At 40.8% G+C, this 17,943-nt stretch overlaps 1 long non-coding RNA gene across 1 annotated transcript; it reads left to right on the forward strand.

The window, feature by feature from the left end:
• The first annotated feature begins 1,080 nt into the window (after positions 1-1,080).
• LOC141926838 (uncharacterized) lies at positions 1,081-16,468 on the forward strand. Its single transcript, XR_012624220.1, has 2 exons — positions 1,081-1,306; positions 16,080-16,468. It is a non-coding gene; the product is annotated as an uncharacterized LOC141926838 (long non-coding RNA).
• Positions 16,469-17,943: the final 1,475 nt, after the last annotated feature.

A 17,943-nucleotide genomic window follows, 5' to 3' on the forward strand; every position in this document is an offset into this window, starting at 1 on the left:
AGTGATAAACAGACCATCAACACAATGATATAAATGTTGAATTTTAGCCAGTTTCCTGCTCTGGACCAAATGGAGGTAAATCCACCGACTTAATATTTAATAACCTAAATGTAATTTCTTTTTTGTGCCTCACATTGCACAGTAAAGAATTGGATGGCTAGCAGTTTTGCAGATTCCCAACCCCTAATTATTTTAAGCTATTCATCCTGGTATCTGTCCATTGATGCTCAGCCAAATTGCCAGCAGGGGAGAGATCTGTCCAATCCAGGAGCTAAATGAGTCACTGAGAGTCAATCTGTTTTTTTCCCTTGCTGCTGGGATTTCCTTGGGTCCTGGCCTCTCTCTGCTCCAATCACACACACAGAGCTCCAGGCATGGGTCCTCCTTGGCTTCAGCTGCCTCCTGTCTCCCCATGTCTGCTCTGCTCATCACAGCTGTTGATGGGTTCTCACCGGCTGGCCACAGAAGACCAATACTTCCATCACACTGCTCTTACAGCTCTTGCTCTTAAGGAAAATGAAGACATCTTGGCCTTGTTGAATTTGCTGCTGAAGTAATACATCAGGTATCTAGATGGAAAGCAAACCACACGAATAAAATGTGTCATCTGGGTTAGATACTAATTTATTTGCCTTAAGTTCTGGGAACAATATTTGCACTTTTTTCAGAGAACTCGGTTAAGTTCCATAGAAACTGAATACTAATATGATTTCTGCAGCATGGAGAACAAATATGAAACAGAGAAAAAATAGACTCATCAGAAATATTAGCTGCTCAGTATTAAAATATCTGACAATGCTGCAAATACAATTTATAAACAGGAACATTTAGAACTATTCACTAAAAAGCAAATTCCTTGCTTCCTCCCTTTGAGGGTCAGGATTCAATTACACAAAAATATGCAGCAGACTTAAGGAGTGCATGTAAGATTAAGATAACTGGTATTTCATGGTAAATGATTAAATTAGCTGACACAGTTTTATCCTGAACTTTGCCATTAAAACTGACATTTTTGTGCCACGCACATTGTAGGCTGCTGGTAATCTAAACTGCCTTTCTTCTTTCAAAGACTTTAAATAGATGAAGAACTCTTGTTCTTTACTCTATTTGCAAATGTGTGGAAAATATATCTACATCATAACAAGATGAACTAAGCACAGGACTTTTTTTTTCTTCATCTATCATACAAATACCTTAAGAAAACAGCAAGGAAGTTCCAAATGACCAGATTCAGCTCTGCAACATGCACTTTAATCAAGTCATTTATGTGACTCCACAGAGATGAGAACACGCTGTCCTCCTCACGGTGAGTAAAAATAGAGAAATGACAGAAGCCTCTTACTAAAAGTTTAAGTATTCCTAGTATACAATACTAAACCACTCTATGTTTATTCCTTTTCTTTTCAGGCTTGTTTTTTTATGATGGCAGGGAGTTACAGGAATAATTTTGATAGAAAAGAGTTAGGACTGGATGGATGAAATGTTGCCAGAGCTGGTGGTTGTAGTCACTGCCCTTTAGTTGAGCTAGCTGGGAAGGAGCAACTCAACTCCTCTGTGAGGATACTCAGCCTTCAAAGTGAAGTGCAGGCACATGTCATATAGCACACAGCAAAGGCAAGGCCAGTCTGATCAGAGACTTGAACTATGAGAGAAGTGTATCTTCTGAGTATTGCACTGAGAGACCACCAGAGCTGGGTGGGAAGAAGAAATGAAGAAAGAAGGCAGGACATGCAGACAGGGCATCCCTACAAGAGGCCAAGGGTGAGTATAAGGAATGGGCTCTGACTGAAAGAGGTCTCACAGGCAGTGGGATAAAATTCTTCTATTCTATTTTGCTGACTTGCCCTGTGGTCAGAAAAACAGATCTTTGTCCTTTTTTTCTTAAATAGTTACATAAAAGTAGTACATGAGTCTCACCAACAATTTCTCCTCGTAATTAGAATAACTTAGAATATCTCAACTTTTTAGCTAGCCAAAAAGTTCAAAAGAAGTAGCTCTAGCAATACAAAAGCACAGGAGCTGCAATACTGGTCCAGAACAGTGGTCCAGCAGGTCCAGTCTTCCACAGTCATGAGCCTTACACACTTGTGAAAGTGATGCAATAGGAATGACAATTATTATTATAGAATAATCTACCTGAATGGGACACCTAATTCCCCACTCACAGACTCCAAAAGTTGAAGCTTTATGAAGAAGTCAGGCATCATATTATACTTCTTTCTGTGCACTGGCACAAAGATAAAAAAAGTCTCCAAGCACTGACTATAAAATCTGGGGGGGTAAAAACATGTCTCTGTATTTGAGCTTTTAGTAACCAAGGTCTCTGCTTAAACAGGTAGTGGAAGCTCAACAGACACCAAAGAAATTGTGTTTTTTATTCCAGCAGTGAATCTGGCCCTTTATGCTTAGTGCAGACTTATCAGGGGTGTGTGCATAAGAGGAATGCTATAGCAAAGTTTCTGGATTCCTTGTTATCCATAAACAGTTGAGCAAGACTTTGGACTTTTTTTACATCTTGGATCTTCTATCAGTTCTATTAAGGAAAAGAAACACAGCTTTTTACGTAGCACCTTCCCCAGGAGTTAAAAAAATCTGGTTATACAACACTCACACCGTTACACCACTATCATCAAAGGGTGGCTTTCAGTGAAAAGAAATGTCCACAGAGACAGTTTCATTGAGAACTCATGCAAATGCTGAACAATGAAACTCAATCTGATTATCAAAAAATCAAACCAGTATGACCATATCACAAACTGTGTTATTCAATTAAAACTTCTCAGTTCTCCTACATAATTTCTTGGCTTTTATATATTGTGCAAAAGATATAGCTACTTTTACTTCTCTTTGCACATTTATAACTTTGAAACCTTCCACAGCAGAGGTTATATGAATCATCTAGCTTTTCTTATTTCAAAATGTTTCAGTGATCATTCATTATTAACTGAGTAAAATTAAGATAGCCATGATAAATCTTGATATATCACAAAGTATTAGAAAGGATATGAAAACATCTTGTTCATAGTACTAACTTTTAGATGACATATGAGGGTACAACCCCAGTTTTTTCACTGTCAGATACAACAAGGCTCTTAACCCAATCACTTATTATTACATTTTTTTCCCCATTCCTAGGCACTAATAGTTTCAGCCTGGTCTGAAACCTTTAGCAGAAAAGTATTCAAACAATATAACCACGAAGAGACTGGATGTTGGTGACAGGAAGCCTGTTGACGTCAGAGATTAGGATCCTAACTAATGTCTAAGTTTTTTCCTAATTAATGTATGTTCTCTAAACAGTTCTACATACATATATGCCTTGATGTGAATGCTCTGGAAAGAGATAAGAAGTCTGTGGCTGCTCTCAGATCTGGAAGTGACGTTTTCCAACACATTGCAGTAACTGGTGTTCTTTTACTAGTGCTCTTTTACTAAATATACTGCAGTGTAACTGTACAGAAAACTTGAAAATACCATGAGAAAACAATCATTTTCAAGTGGCTCAACACAGGAATGAAACACCACCTAGAGAGGAACCATGCTAGTGCAGAAAAAAGAAGGAAATGGCTCATTTTAGTGAGTTGATATCCAGACAGTTGCCTAGACTAAAGTTAGTGGGGCCATTTGAGATATACTCCACAACTGAATATATTTTGAAAAAGCAGTTATACTATTTTACTCATTTACCTCTTAAAATGCTTTCAGTTTCACTACAGGACCCCTCAGCTTGGGTTCTCCAGGGACAGAGAGGGTTAGGCCTATGTGTAAGGGAAACAGACAGGGACAGTTGTGCAAAGCTGGTCGTGGTCTTAATAAGGACTTGATTCTGTACCAATGAAATCAATGGGAGTTTGGCTCATGTTTGCAATGGGAGGTGGATCAATGCTTTATGCCAGCTGTTCCCTGATGGGTAGGGATAATCCCTTTGAAACAAAATATTTAACTTGTTCTCACTCTGTTGTTGTAAGAAGGCTTCACATGATAATGCCTTCATGAGAATTAAAAGGTGTGACCCATTTTTTCTTCCAAATACCTCTCACTCCTGTAGTATATATTTGCTGATCCAAGGAAAGAAAAAAAAAAAAAAGAGAAACCTGCTATTAACCATGTTGGCTTACAAAAAATGCCAGAGCAACGAGTTACAGGGTGGATCATCTGTTGTTCTGCTGGTCATGGGGCACTTCTCCTTGCAGTTTCCTCAGCCAGAAGATGCAGCAAGGAGGCATGTTAATTCAAACAGCTACAACTGAGGTGGGATCCATAGGCAGAAGTAAAATAGCTGAGGTCCCTGCAGGCTAATAAGAAGATGATAGAAAAAATAAACTGTCAACAGTCATGAAGGGAGTTATGAAGATCAGAGTGTGGGAACAGTATCAGAGAGACAGGAGCTAAGGGAGGACAGTATTAACAACAAAATCAGATATGTGTGTCCTGCAGTCTGGATCTGAGTACAGCATTTAGTCTCAGTTGCTGTTTCTGTGTTGTTTTTATGTTTTATAGGGGAAATGAGGTTCTGAAACATGGCTGAAGCTGACCATGCTGCTCTACAAATCAGTATCACACTGTGGCTACTTCTAGCCCCTGCATGTGTTAGTCACGTTCAAAAAAAAGTGTGAAAGTTGGGCCCATTTACCCCAGCTTTCAATTTGGTTCACTCCCTCTCGCCCCTCTGGCTGAGATCCATTTGGCTAACAGACTTGGAACATAAAGTCTGCTAAGTTTTATAAAGCAATTATTTAATTTAAAAAGTCTCTTCCACTGCATTCTAATGAGATTTCCATAAAATACAGAGTCCTCCACATCCTCCTGGGAACTTCTTTTTACTCCACAAACCATGACACTTTTTGAAAAGCTCTAGAAGACTTCAAGGGAGGAAACTTCCAGAGATGGAATTGCTTAGTTTCGCAACCGGGAACTGAGCTTTCTGTAGAGTTACGTCCTCCAGAAGCAGAAAACGTATGGAATCGTTTGAGCCTAAGAGACTGTGACATTTTTATAGAATGAAAGGAGGAACTGAGAGATACAATGACAGAGCTGGGAGCTGCATCTGGCTGGCTGTTCCACAGAGCATTCTCCTTATAGATTTTTATGGCTCTCCTAGCCCTAATATTAAACACTTGACCTTTTTGTCAAATACTATTTTAGATTATTAGGTTGGATGATTAGTTACTAAATATACCATCTATAGTAAATAGGAAATTGTGTAGTCCGATGCTTCAGTCTCAGACCTTTCAGGTATTGCTCCCTTGGCATTTAATGTTAGAACATTGAGTCCCCTTATATTAACTTAAGCCACTTGGTAAGCAAGAAGTGCACAGCATTTTCACACATAGTACAGGGATTTCTGAGGTAGCACTACTAGAATAGGGATGTCTTCTTTCCCTTGCCTCCCCCCGCTAAACTGATAGCTTTAAGGAGAACGCTGTAAACATTGTGAAGTCAGGTATAACTAGGAGCCAGCTCATGCCAAACAATACAACTTAGTCTACTGCCTACAAATAAGTGCATTTACCTTTTAAAGCTCTGTAAACCAGCACTTTGCAAATGACTCTGCCCTGTGTTTCTCTCCCTCGTGAACTCTTCCATTTATCCTCTCCCCTCCTCAGTACAATGTCCCCATGTTGGAAGCAGAATTAATAACTTGTTTTTTCACCTCTCCCTCACAGCACCTTCCTACCCTCTTTTGGGAAACCCTGCTGTAAACTTAACCCCTCCCTCTCATAAATCCCACCTCAAATATTTGGATTTAAAGGTATGTTGTTACAGACAGCATGACCTTGAACTTGTGAATATTTATAATAGTTTTGTAAGACAAAAAGATCAAAATTCTTCCTGGAACTTAAAATGGTTTTAATAGGAATGAAACAAAATGCTAGTGCAGAAACATCTATCACCCTTAGAGGACAGGCTGCATGAAGAAGAAAAAAGAGCCTTATTAGCAAACACTGTGGAGCATATTTAGAAGAGCACCCTATGGAGTCCATGTAACATATTTATAGTGCACCAATTCAGTTTGGACATAGAGAGATTTAAGATTTGGGTAACTGATTCCTCACTACCAGCAAGTGACAGAACTGTTTTATTTTTCAGCAGACTGGATCTGGTTCTGATCTCAGTCCTGAAATGTAAGACTGGTACAGCTCCAGTCATTCCAGGAGAATCATTCCTGCCTGATACCAAGGTTACAGCTGGTCTATTAGATTTAATAAAACCAGCTGCTCTAAATCCCAGCATAGATTTCCTCTTTGTTATTACAGGATGGTACTTGTCAGCTAAGCAAAACCCGAGGACTCACCCATTTATGTGGGCAGTGGATGAACAGACTAGATGGCGGGATTGGGCCTCAAATTTGCAGAGCTGTAATCATATTTTCTTTGATTATGCACTAGTGTGATGGAGGCTGCCTATGCACAAACCAGATAACACTACTCTTATTCCTGCAGTTTAATCTCTTGGTAATTAAAATGGGTGTGTTTGAGAACAAGAATTAGGAAAAAACAACTTAAAAGCCCAGCCCTTCTAAAATCACAGTGTCTGAATGGTTAATGAACAGTGACTCTTAGTTAGGAGCACCACCATGCTCCTATAACTGTTGTACACTTTTGTCTTTAATAATAATAATAAAATATTACTGAAACTGGTGATACTCTGCTGCAGTTAAAGGATGGTTATTTAGCAAACAATTACTTCCAAAATAAACTGCTGAAAACCTGCTGTGCTCCAGCATCTGCCAAATTGAGTTCCTCCTGTCTCCTCTCTTTCCAGATGCCCTCTGTGTTACTTACTTTACCTCTTGGCACACACCAGTGCAGTGACATGTGACGAGGTGAGGTTTAGGGCAGTTCCTAGTCATTACTTCCAGATCTGGAAAGAGCTGGGACTCCTCTGCAGTTCCAAATGACAGCAACCTGCAAAGGTGGAGCTGCAACAGCTGAGAATTTGCTCCCCAGGCATCGTACAGGTACTTGCTGATCCCAGAAAGTCACAGAACAAGAAAGCCTGGTTGCAGGCACAGCAATCCCACCTGTTAGGTGTTACATTACAGAAGTGTGTGTTGGAAGACTTGGACATTCATTCCTTGTTAACAAGATATGTCTCTACAGCACAAGGCAACACTGAGAAAGCTTTTCTGGCCTCACCACAAGAACCAGCACATGTCTGTTGATCCCAGCACTCTCTTCCCAGCTGCTACACCCAATTCATTGAACCCACCTGCTTCAGCTACCTTTATACCTCAAAGAAGTTTACAGCTGCCCTAGCTGGAGATGTAAACTGAAATCTATAGGTAAAGTGGTGATTGATTCAAATGCCCTTTTATATACGTATCTTGATGTAAGTATAGTCAGTCTTTGGCCATGTTCAGCTCTGTTGTGGATGGAAATATTAACATGGTAATGACTTAGCAGCAAATCAAGATTTATTAACGACTAGCAGCACTTAATCATTAACCAATTTAAGGATTTACAAAATAATTCCGTAAAATACATTATGATTAAAATAGTGACTTAACTACAGATTCGAAAATTACAAGATTCACACTGACTTACTATAAGGTATCCTAAATCTCTCTCTATATAGGTGTATATTCATAAACACAAGACATACAAACACACAGACAGACAAAAATATTTGGATCCAGTGAAATATGTGTACCCACACTCGTGAAAACAACAGTGTATATCCAAACACATAGATAGGTAGAGAGGTGGGTGAAAGAGAAGCTAGCCCACAGTTAAAATTTCCTTCTCTCAAGTTTAGAGTAAATATTCACAATGCATCAGCATTCCTCAATGGGCAATAATTGAGACTCGAGGGGGTTGACTTAGCCATAGCCCTTAGTTGGCTTTGACGGCAGACGGTACCTCGAGGAGTTGATACCTAAAAGGTGTTCCAGCTCAGGGGAGATGCTGGTCACTGGCCCACTGTGATTTGGGAGAGCTCAAAGGATGTCCTTAGGGTCACTATTTATAGGGTCCAAGATAACTGACTTCTGTCAGGTACTCTTCCACTCCAGCTCGAGTGATGAAATATTCTGGTGTTTGCCACCAGTTGCACAGGCCCAGAACTTGCTGGATGTGAGGTTCTGTTATCACCCTCCCTCAGCCACGTCCCAGCTACAGGTGTACCAGGCTGTCAGGAAGTGATGGATTGTTATTACCGCTCCCAAGCAATAGGGAGAGCAGGAGCCAGGCACATCAAGGGGGTGCCTTAATGCTCTGGTCCACTGCCATTTGCAACCCGTACCGCCCTAGTTTGGTATGTGGCTCAGTACGGGGGTGGAATCACACCAAGCACCAAGTGGCCCAGCAAGGGGGTTGGGGAACTGCACCACCACAAGCTCCCATATAAGTAGTTGCAGAAATGGGCATGAAGTAGGAAAAGCAGTTAACAAGACAAGACAAAGTAAATAGTTGTGCCACGTATAACATCTTTAATAGCTCTTTTTATTGCTGCCACTCCAACCCTTTTTCTAAGCCTCTACAGATTCTATAGAATCATTTAGGTTGGAAAGACCTTTAAGATCACCAAGTCCAACCATTAACCTAGTACTGCCCAGTCTACCACTAAACCATGTCCTTAAGCACCACATCTACATGTCTTTTAAATACCTCCAGGGATGGTGACTCCACCACTTCCCTGGGCAGCCTGTTTCAATGCTTGACAATCCCTTCCGTGAAGAAAGTTTTCCTAATATCCAGTCTAATCTTCCCCTGGCACAATTTGAGGCCATTTCCTCTTGTCCTATTGCTTGTTACTTGGGAGAAGAGACCAACACCCACCTTGCTACAACCTCCTTTCAGGTAGTTGTAGAGGGTGATAAGGTCTCCCCTGGGCATCCTTTTCTCCAGGTTAAACAATCCCAATTCCCTCAACTGCTCCTCCTAAGACTCATGCTCTAGACCCTCCACCAACTTCGTTGCCCTTCTTTGGACATGCTCCAGCACTTCAATGTCTTTCCTGTACTGCCCAAAACTGAACACAGTATTTGAGGTGTGGCCTCACCAGTGCCGAGTACAGGGGGACAATCACTTCCCTAGTCCTGCCAGCCACACTATTTCTGATACAAGCCAGGATGCTATTGGCCTTCTTGGCCACCTGGGCACACTGCTGGATCATATTCAGCCAGCTGTCGACCAACCCCAGCCTAGCCCCAACCTGGTCCTTTTCCGCCAGGCAGCTTTTCAGCCACTCTTCCCCAAGTCTGTAGTGTTGTGTGGGGTTGTTGTGACCCAAGTGTGGGACTTGGCACTTGGCCTCGTTGAACCTCATACAGTTGGCCTTGGGCCATCAATCCAGCCTGTCCAGATCCCCTCGTAGAGCTCTCCTACCCTCAAGCACATCAACCCTCCTGCCCAACTCAGTGTCATCTGCAAACTGAGTGAGGGTGCACTTGATCCCCTTGTCCAGATCATTGATAAAGATATTAAACAGAACTGGCCCCAGTACTGAGTCCTCAGGGACCCCACTTGTGATCGGCCATCAACTGGATTTAATTCCATTCACCACCATTCTTTGTGCTCGGCCATCCAGGCAGTTTTTTACCCAGTGAGCAGTACACCCATCCAAGCCATGAGCAGGCACTTTCTCCAGGAGAATGCCATGGGAAATGGTGTCAAGGGCTTTACTAAAGTCTAGATAGACTACATCTGCAGCCTTTCCCTCATCCACTAAGTGGGTCACCTTTTAACAGAAGGAAATCAGGTTAGTCAAGCAGGACCTGCCTTTCATAAAGCCATGCTGACTGGGCCTGATCACCTGGTTGTCCTGTACATGCTGCATAATGGCACTCAAGATGATCTGCTCCATAACTTTCCCCAGCATTGAGGGCAGACTGACAGGCCTGTAGTTCCCTGGATTCTCCTTCTGGCCCTTCTTGTAGATGGGTGTCACATTTGCTAACTTCCAGTCAACTGGGACCTCCCCAGCTAGCCAGGACTGCTGATAAATCATTGAAAGTGGCTTGGTGAGCACTTCTGCCAGCTTCTTTAGTACCCTTGGGTGGATCCCATGTGATCAAAAAAGGGTTTTTTAGAACCTTAAGGATTTGGCTTGAGAAGTAAAACCACTGTTTATGCCACAGCTGGCCTTGGTCCATTTGTTTTGCTACATAATCAAATCTTTTTGCAAAAGAAAAAGAATTCTAATTCTATGTAATTGCAGTATTGCCTTGACCCTTGAAGTCCATGGAGCAATTCCAGGACTACGTGAGTGCAGAGCAGAGTAAGAATGTAAAAACTGTTATGATGTTGGTGCTTAAAACAGAGACCTATATTTGCTGAAGGCTTCTGTAATGATCTGGACTGAAGATAAAAAAGCAGTATATGCATAAACCAGTTTCAAAAACGTGAGGAAATCTGCCGTCTTACCCACTTATGTCCTAAATCAGTAATTTTCCAGTCTGTATGGCTTATCAGAGGACTTCTGGAATAGCATTTTACTTGCATAAATTCCATTAGCTGTATCCATGAAAAGTCACTTCTAAAACAGTGTTACATCGATGAGTTTTTCCCAAATAGGTTAAAGTGAAGTAATAGAAGTTAAACACGAAGTCCACAGCAGGAAGTCAGTAGCAGAGCTGCAGAGAGTATGACAAGGGTCCTGGCACCTAGATGCAGCAGGCCAGACCATGACAACTCCCCCAGCTGAAAACCACTCTAATTAGTTAGCTGTCAATCACAAAGTAGGACAGAAAGTTCTTCTCAGCAGTTAGTGGACATTAGACAGTTATCTGTAGAAAATGATGTGATTTGTTCTTAGAATTGGAATTAGGAAATGATTGGATTTCACTGAATCAATCTGTGGTCCCAAGTACTCCAAAGCATGATGCCTACTCTCCCTCTCCTTCTATCTGAAGGATTGTATTTCTCAGTGCACACGACAATATCTACTGACTCCCACAGGTAGCCTCAATGCAAAATCTCTCTCTTGAGAGCAAGGGAACTATTCCACATTTACAATTGACTCTAAGGAGAAAAATTCAGATTCCATCTTTAGAAGACCATTTCCCAGTGACACCATTTCAACTTTTGTTCTCATATTGCATGGTTTGCAAGCACAATTTATCAATTTATCAATTGTGATATATCTTATAACCTCCCATAGTCAATCAGACTTGTGGATGTTTGCCCTCTTCAATATTTTCCAAGGAGTTTAGATGGTTTTGGTTGGTATGGAACAAACACACACGGATATCTGACATAAATCATTATGGCCTTTGGCCAAAACATACGTTTTAGCTGTGGGCTTGTTATCCTATGGCTAACTATTTTTTTCCATTACATCTAGCAGAAATGATAACACAGGCTACATTTGCTGAGAAGCAGTTTGCTTATAAATCAGGCCAAAACACAGTGGCTCGGCTTCCTCAACTAGGATCTTCAGGTCTGCACTGCAACCAGACATGTCCCAGGCACCATCTGCCCATCTGTGCAAATGTCAGCACAGTCACTCCACTGTAGCCAGGACATCTTGAGAAAGCAGTTAGTCATGCTGAGAAAGTCTAATCTCCTTGGTCACAAAGTTCTAACAATAATTATAATGGGTCTATAGCTCAAAAAACTGAGAACATACATATAGAAGGACAGAAAATTGACACATGGGAAGTGTAAGGTGTTATAAATATAGCTGCTGGCATTAACACAATGTGTTATATTCTGAAAAGCAAAGCATAGTAAAAATGTCTTTTTAAAACACAAAAGCAAAAACTCTGCCTTTACCCACTGATGTTTGTAAGCTATTTATGCTCAGTCCAGCTCCTGTCAGCTTATCACAAGCTGCATGTTTTCATTGCAATCTACTGCACAGCATCACTCCAGCTCAGCTGGCATTTGTGTTGTGAGAAAACAAGATGGATTTCACTAATTTGCTTCACTCCTATCCTGCATCAATTCCTGTACATAGAACCCCCTTTCTCTCTGTCACGTTGGTGGGATGGTAGTGGTGGGCCAACTTCAACACCTCACTCACCCAGCTCCTCCTCTGCTTAGGCACCTGTCAGCCCCCATGTTTTTGGTGCAAAATGCACCATTTTTCAGGCCTGAACATCTCACTGGAATGGTTTATGTCTTGTCCACCAAATATCACAGCAGGGGTGAAACATCAAATGGCCTTACTAATAGGGCTTTATTTTGAAAAGTCTTCCAGTGGTGCATCTGGGGCCTCCAGGACATCCTCCCTGTGGTTATGTTGAAGTGGCTGAGGAAGGTGAGCTAACCAGATTCTGGATTACTTATTTTACTTCTGTTATTACAGCTGAGGCATGTGACAGGCATATATAGTCATTTCAATGCAGTTTTCTCATCACTGATGGCAGAAAAGAAAGAACATGAACAATACAATGATGTATTTTTTAAATAAGAAGCAAAGACTTTTCAAACTAGATACCATGTAAATCACTATTAGCAAATCTGTATACCAACCAAAGATGTATACCAATGATACACTCCAAAAAATGGCTGGGCATTTAAGCTAAATTTTGTTTGGCACGGTGCAGGTTGGAGCTCCAGATGGACGTAAGCCTGGGGGAAAAAACACGTCTGCCTACAGAGTAATTGTTAATACTGAAGTGAGATTTTATATCTTCTTCCCCCATTCTGTGTCTTTATCATGGGTTCTACCCTCCCTTTTTCACACAGGGGTCACATCATTTCACCTGTTACTTTCACTGGTTGATTAAACCAACTAAGCGATTACCTGTTTGTTCCCCTGATCTATTAGGGCAGGTCTCATTGCGAGCCCTCTGCAGATGAACAGCTGCGCAGAACATTCTCACTCTACAGCTCTCAGGACTAAAATTCCTAGACTACATATAAATTTATTCTTCCAATGAATAGTCAGATTATATGTTCTGATTAGTGATGTTAGCAATTTTATGGGAGAAGTGGGAAATTTCTGTCACGATATGGTTACATGACTTCATACAGATCCACATACATACACATACATTCTTTAATATATTATTTAACTTAATATTATTAATTCTCCCTGTGCTTTGACACTCCATCTGAGTCAGACCAAAGTCCAGACATGATGTCTGCTTCCTGTTTGCTGTTTCACATCTCTGCTATGGCAAAATGGCTGACGAGAGAAGAAAGTCTTTGAAGTGTTCTGACAATCTCTGTCAAGAAGATCCCAGAAGCATAGATAAATGTTTTTTCTCTCCCAGGCCTTGCAGCTTAAAGTACCAAAGGGTTCACTGCTGTTACCCTTTTTATTCAAAACCCATATGAAACCACTAGAGGATATTGTGAAATGGCATAGGCTACAATGTCATCAATATCCTGATGACACCAAGCTCTACGTCTCCTTTTCATTGAAGCCATATGTTACAGCTTCCTTGTGTCTGGCAGAGATAAGACATGGATGAAAGCCAGTTGGCTGAGGCTTTCTCTAGATAAGATGAAGGTAGTGTATGAGTTTGGCAAGGGAAAAGTGTTTTGAGTTGACAAAAATCTGCTTTCAAAGTTGAGGGAGATTCCCACTGTCAAAATGCACAAGGGATTTACCACCTCCTACCTCATCCTGGGGTCCCAGCTACAGAAGTAACACAAATCCATTTGTCTCTTGCTAGACTTTACTCACTCGGTGGTCACTGGGTTTCAGTTGACCAGTCTGTTGTTGATCAGGCTCACAAGGTCAATGCAGGCCCTACTATGTCTTTGTCATTACTTTCAGATGTTGCCTAGCCTATTCATAAATATGTCCAGTGACAAAGACCCTACCCCATACTGCAGTAGGCCACCAGATTCCTAACAGAATATCAAGTATTTCTTAATAATTAACTGACATCTTTCTTATTGCAATTGAAGCTTATTGGTACTTGCTTTCCCCCAGGAACATAAGAAAGAATTACTCTCCTTTTCATTGGAGCAGTGTTTCTCATGCAGTTGAAAACCTACATTATCTTCTTTAAGACTGCTCTTGTTTAGGTTAGACAATGCCAGATCATTCCTCACACATCAATTGTTTTTAGACCTCTGATTATTCTTTTTGCTCTTTTCTCCAGCTGGACTGTATTTCTTGAAATGCAAGCCCTCAAAGGAGGTCCCAGTAAATCAAGTGACTTTTTAAGCTTCTATTAGATATAGGTAGGCAGCAGCACTGTTTCTGCTCCAGGCCCTTCTGGTGTATTTACTGGGTGGAGAATCTTTGCTTGTTATCTCTCCTGCAGTATGATAGTATGCAGCTTAGTTGCACTCTGCCCCCTAAACTAAATTGCGCTTAGATAGCACAGAGACACACAGGTCAATGCAAAGCCAGTAAATTCTACACTCATTTTCCAAATTCACAGCAACATTTTGGGTAACATCAGGTTCCTCTAAGATGTCCATCCTTTTTTGCCTGCAATTCAGAGCTCTCCGCTTAATTGTTGAACCTCCCTTCCATCCCATCAGCTTTCTTTGACCTTAGTTAGTCCCACCATTAAGTGGAACCTTTCTGCTATAAAGCATTCTGGCCTGATCCTCTCTTGTGTCCAAAGCTGCTGATTCTTCCAAAAGCTTGAGTCTTTATTGCTCCTTTTAAAGCCTTTCCTTAGTCCTTGCAGAATTTTCCACTCTCCACTTTTTTTTTTTTTTCCTCCCCACAAATGGAGAAGCAGGGGGAATTAATTTTCTAAGCCCATTTGACTAGATGATCATCGAGGTTAATAATCTACCGCTGTCCCTTGGCTGGCTGCATGGGACACAGCCCTGTCAGTTCTGCAATGCAGGCATTCAACGAGTCCAGCTAGAAGCCATAAACTGGATCTAGACACATGTATCCACCAGCCACCACAAGATCGCCCTTAGTCATGTCGTGCTGGCAAGGGAAATGGGTTCATCCCTTTCAGAAGCCGACTTCATCATTTGCATATGTCTCTTGTCTTTTATTTCCACAGTGCTACACTGTCACTACGGGACTATTCTGGAAGCACAGAGGGAGCCTTCTCAGAAGCTTTAAGTAATACAGGATAAGGCTGCTTACTCTATTGCAGGGCAGAAAAGAATAAATTAAAAAAGACAAATTACATGTGTTCTCCATACTTTGCATGAGCTGCCAAAAGCGTGCTGGCCCCAGTACATTGATGCCTGGCTTTCTTCAAGAAAAGTGAACCAGGGACATATTCTCTAATTTGGGCAAAGTAGCTCTGTAGGAACAGCCCTGCACCTCTTGGTAAGGCTCACTGCTGTATCCAATAAAAACAGGGGACTGGGAGGGTCAGAAACTCTCTGGCAAATAAGTAAAAAGATGACTATATTAAATGAAGTTTATACAAGAACAAGGAGGATGACCAAATAAGAGCCATGCCGGTCACTTTCAATTACCCTATCTGCTAAAGAGACAGGCAATATTTATGTAAATTACATAGTCTCCACATAGCACAAAGAAGTTACTGTTCTTCCTCCTTCTCCCTCAATGAAATTTATGATTCTGCAGTTTATTAAATCCTTCTCTCACATGTGGAAATAAAAAAAAAAATTTTAAAAAATCTTTGAGACACCCTCAGAGGAGCACAAGAGGCAGCCAGCTGATGCAAACAGCATGCCAGGGTTTCATGAAGGAACTAGGAGTATTAAAAAGGGGAAGCAGATACTTTTAGAAAAATTTCTGATAGCCTTGGTATTCAGGTTAGACTGCCCAGGGAGAGAACTAATGTGTTCTCGAATCATTACTGGGGATTTTCGGTGACTGTAGTGACATTCATGAAGCAGTTACCCAGATCTCTAGTGTGAACAGCCAAGACCTCATTGCTTTCTGATCAGATTTAAGCGGAATGCTGTGGGGTCCTCATGTTTCATGCCTTGGAATTACAAACTGTACAGTGACCATCTTAGTACTTAACATACAAATGCATTTAGTACTTAACATATAAATGCATAAACAACAGCCATGAAGAACTGCAAGCTTTATTATCTGCACATTGAAGTCTTTTTCAATGTTTTAGGAGAAAAAGGCATGTAAATATGCAGACCTAAAGGTTTCTGTGGAAAAAGAAATGGCAACAGACTCACACTCAAGGGGAAAGGGCAGTATGGCTAAGTGCAAAGAACAGCTGGGGTATATGTAATGTTACAGCTATTTTTCTGTGCTTCCTCTAGGATGAACCAAAGACCTTGTTTTGCTGGATGCTGAATGCCCTAAAGTCCCATTACACGTCTCAGGAAAGGACCTTAATGGTTTTATTGGGACCCATATCTGCACATATAACATGGCCTTTGAAGATGAAAGGATTTTTTTTTCCTCTGTTTCCATTTGTTGCCTCTTGGTTGACATGTTCCTATATGGACACTCAATCCCCAGATATCTGTTGCCTAATCAGGGACATCAATAACATCCTCAATGGGAAAACTCTGGAAGATCTATGAAAGTCAGAAGTGTGAGGAATAGATCTCAGATGATGCAGATGCGGTCATTGCTGTACGATCAGATAAGCAACATTGCAAGTTCATTTTTGTATGCAAAATAAAATAAAAATGTCAATATTTACACATAACCTTCAAGGATCTTACATTTGCAGCTCTTTAGTATTCAGTGCAGACCACATTTTCTTTAGTCCGTTACCAACAGCTTGGAAATTTAGTTAGAGGATGCAACCCAAATGTTCCTCCAAATGTTGTTTCCAAATGGTCATCTTGAAAAATGCTGTTTAAAAGGATGAAACCTTTATGTGAAGATATAAGAACCCATGCACAGAGCAATATAAACTGCAGCAAAATCATCTGAAGATTAAAACCACTAATGATAAAGATATTACTGTTAGGCATAGTTTAATTTGTTGGTAACTAAATCACCAGAGGCTTTTTACAGGCTGCTTGGAACCCGACTATTGTGTACTGCATATTCAACCTCTAAGTGTACAGTGACACAAACAAATAAAAGCGATCATAACAGTTGAAATGTAGTTAGAGACACAATTGAGAACATCTGTATTGTAAGCAGAAATAAATTAGAAATACTGAAGTGTTTTGTAGCTGCGAAACTGAGGGATAAAAAAATAACCTACAGCACCTGGATTAAGCAGTTATAAATAATGTATAAAGGAAAAATCTCATTACCCCCTGTGTAAACTCCCCCCCAATGAAATATATTTTATGAATGTTGCATCACAGTAATAAATGCAGCATTTGTTTTCCCCATAAACTTTCCATTTCATGACTATAAGATAGTTTGGATTTGGAAATAATGGCCAGCGAATGTACTGTTTGCAGGATTAGTTTCCCTCAACAAGCAGCTTTGAACTGACCTTCAGTTTTTTGGGCTAAAGAGCAGAGACTTACACAGGCTTAGCAGAACTCATCTTTGTGCCTACAAAGCTGTGGCAGTGTTGTACTCTACTTGCAACAGAACAATACTATATAAACAAATCCAACAGCACCACTAGAGCGTATTTAGACTCTGAGCCTTGAATGTTATAATTGCCTGATATCATGGAAGATTTTATGAGATTATACTAGATAAAGACTATATATGAATGTCGAAAGTTTTCCCTTTGTAAAAAGCCAAGTCTTACAGCAGAATGCTGCGCACTGCAGGATACAAAGTTTCTATTTACATTAAAAAGAGCAAGTGCCATAGAAAAAACTAGAATGCTTCCTTTCAAGTTTCCGGTTTTTCTTTGCAAATATTCACAGTTTTGTGTATAGATGCCAGGACTAATTCCTCTCTTGTGTTAGCTTTACACTAAGTCAGCTTTGCTGAAGTACTCAACAGATTAATTCTAGATTTAGGCAGTGTGTTACTGTCAAATTGCACCATTGGCTTTTCTGTTGAAGATACCTTGATTTCCCACATACAAAAAGGGGTCAGCTTCCTGATGATCCAGGGCAGCAATCACTGATCCCCTTGGGAGAGTCTCTGAATGATCTGTACACCCGATATGCAATCACCAAGCCACAGCATGGTGAAACGGGGGTGAGAATGGGGATGGGAGACTAAAAAGGAAGTCACCATCTAGAGTCAAAT

Source organism: Strix aluco, chromosome 8, assembly GCF_031877795.1.
Source record: "Strix aluco isolate bStrAlu1 chromosome 8, bStrAlu1.hap1, whole genome shotgun sequence".
In the NCBI taxonomy this organism is placed as follows: domain Eukaryota; kingdom Metazoa; phylum Chordata; class Aves; order Strigiformes; family Strigidae; genus Strix; species Strix aluco.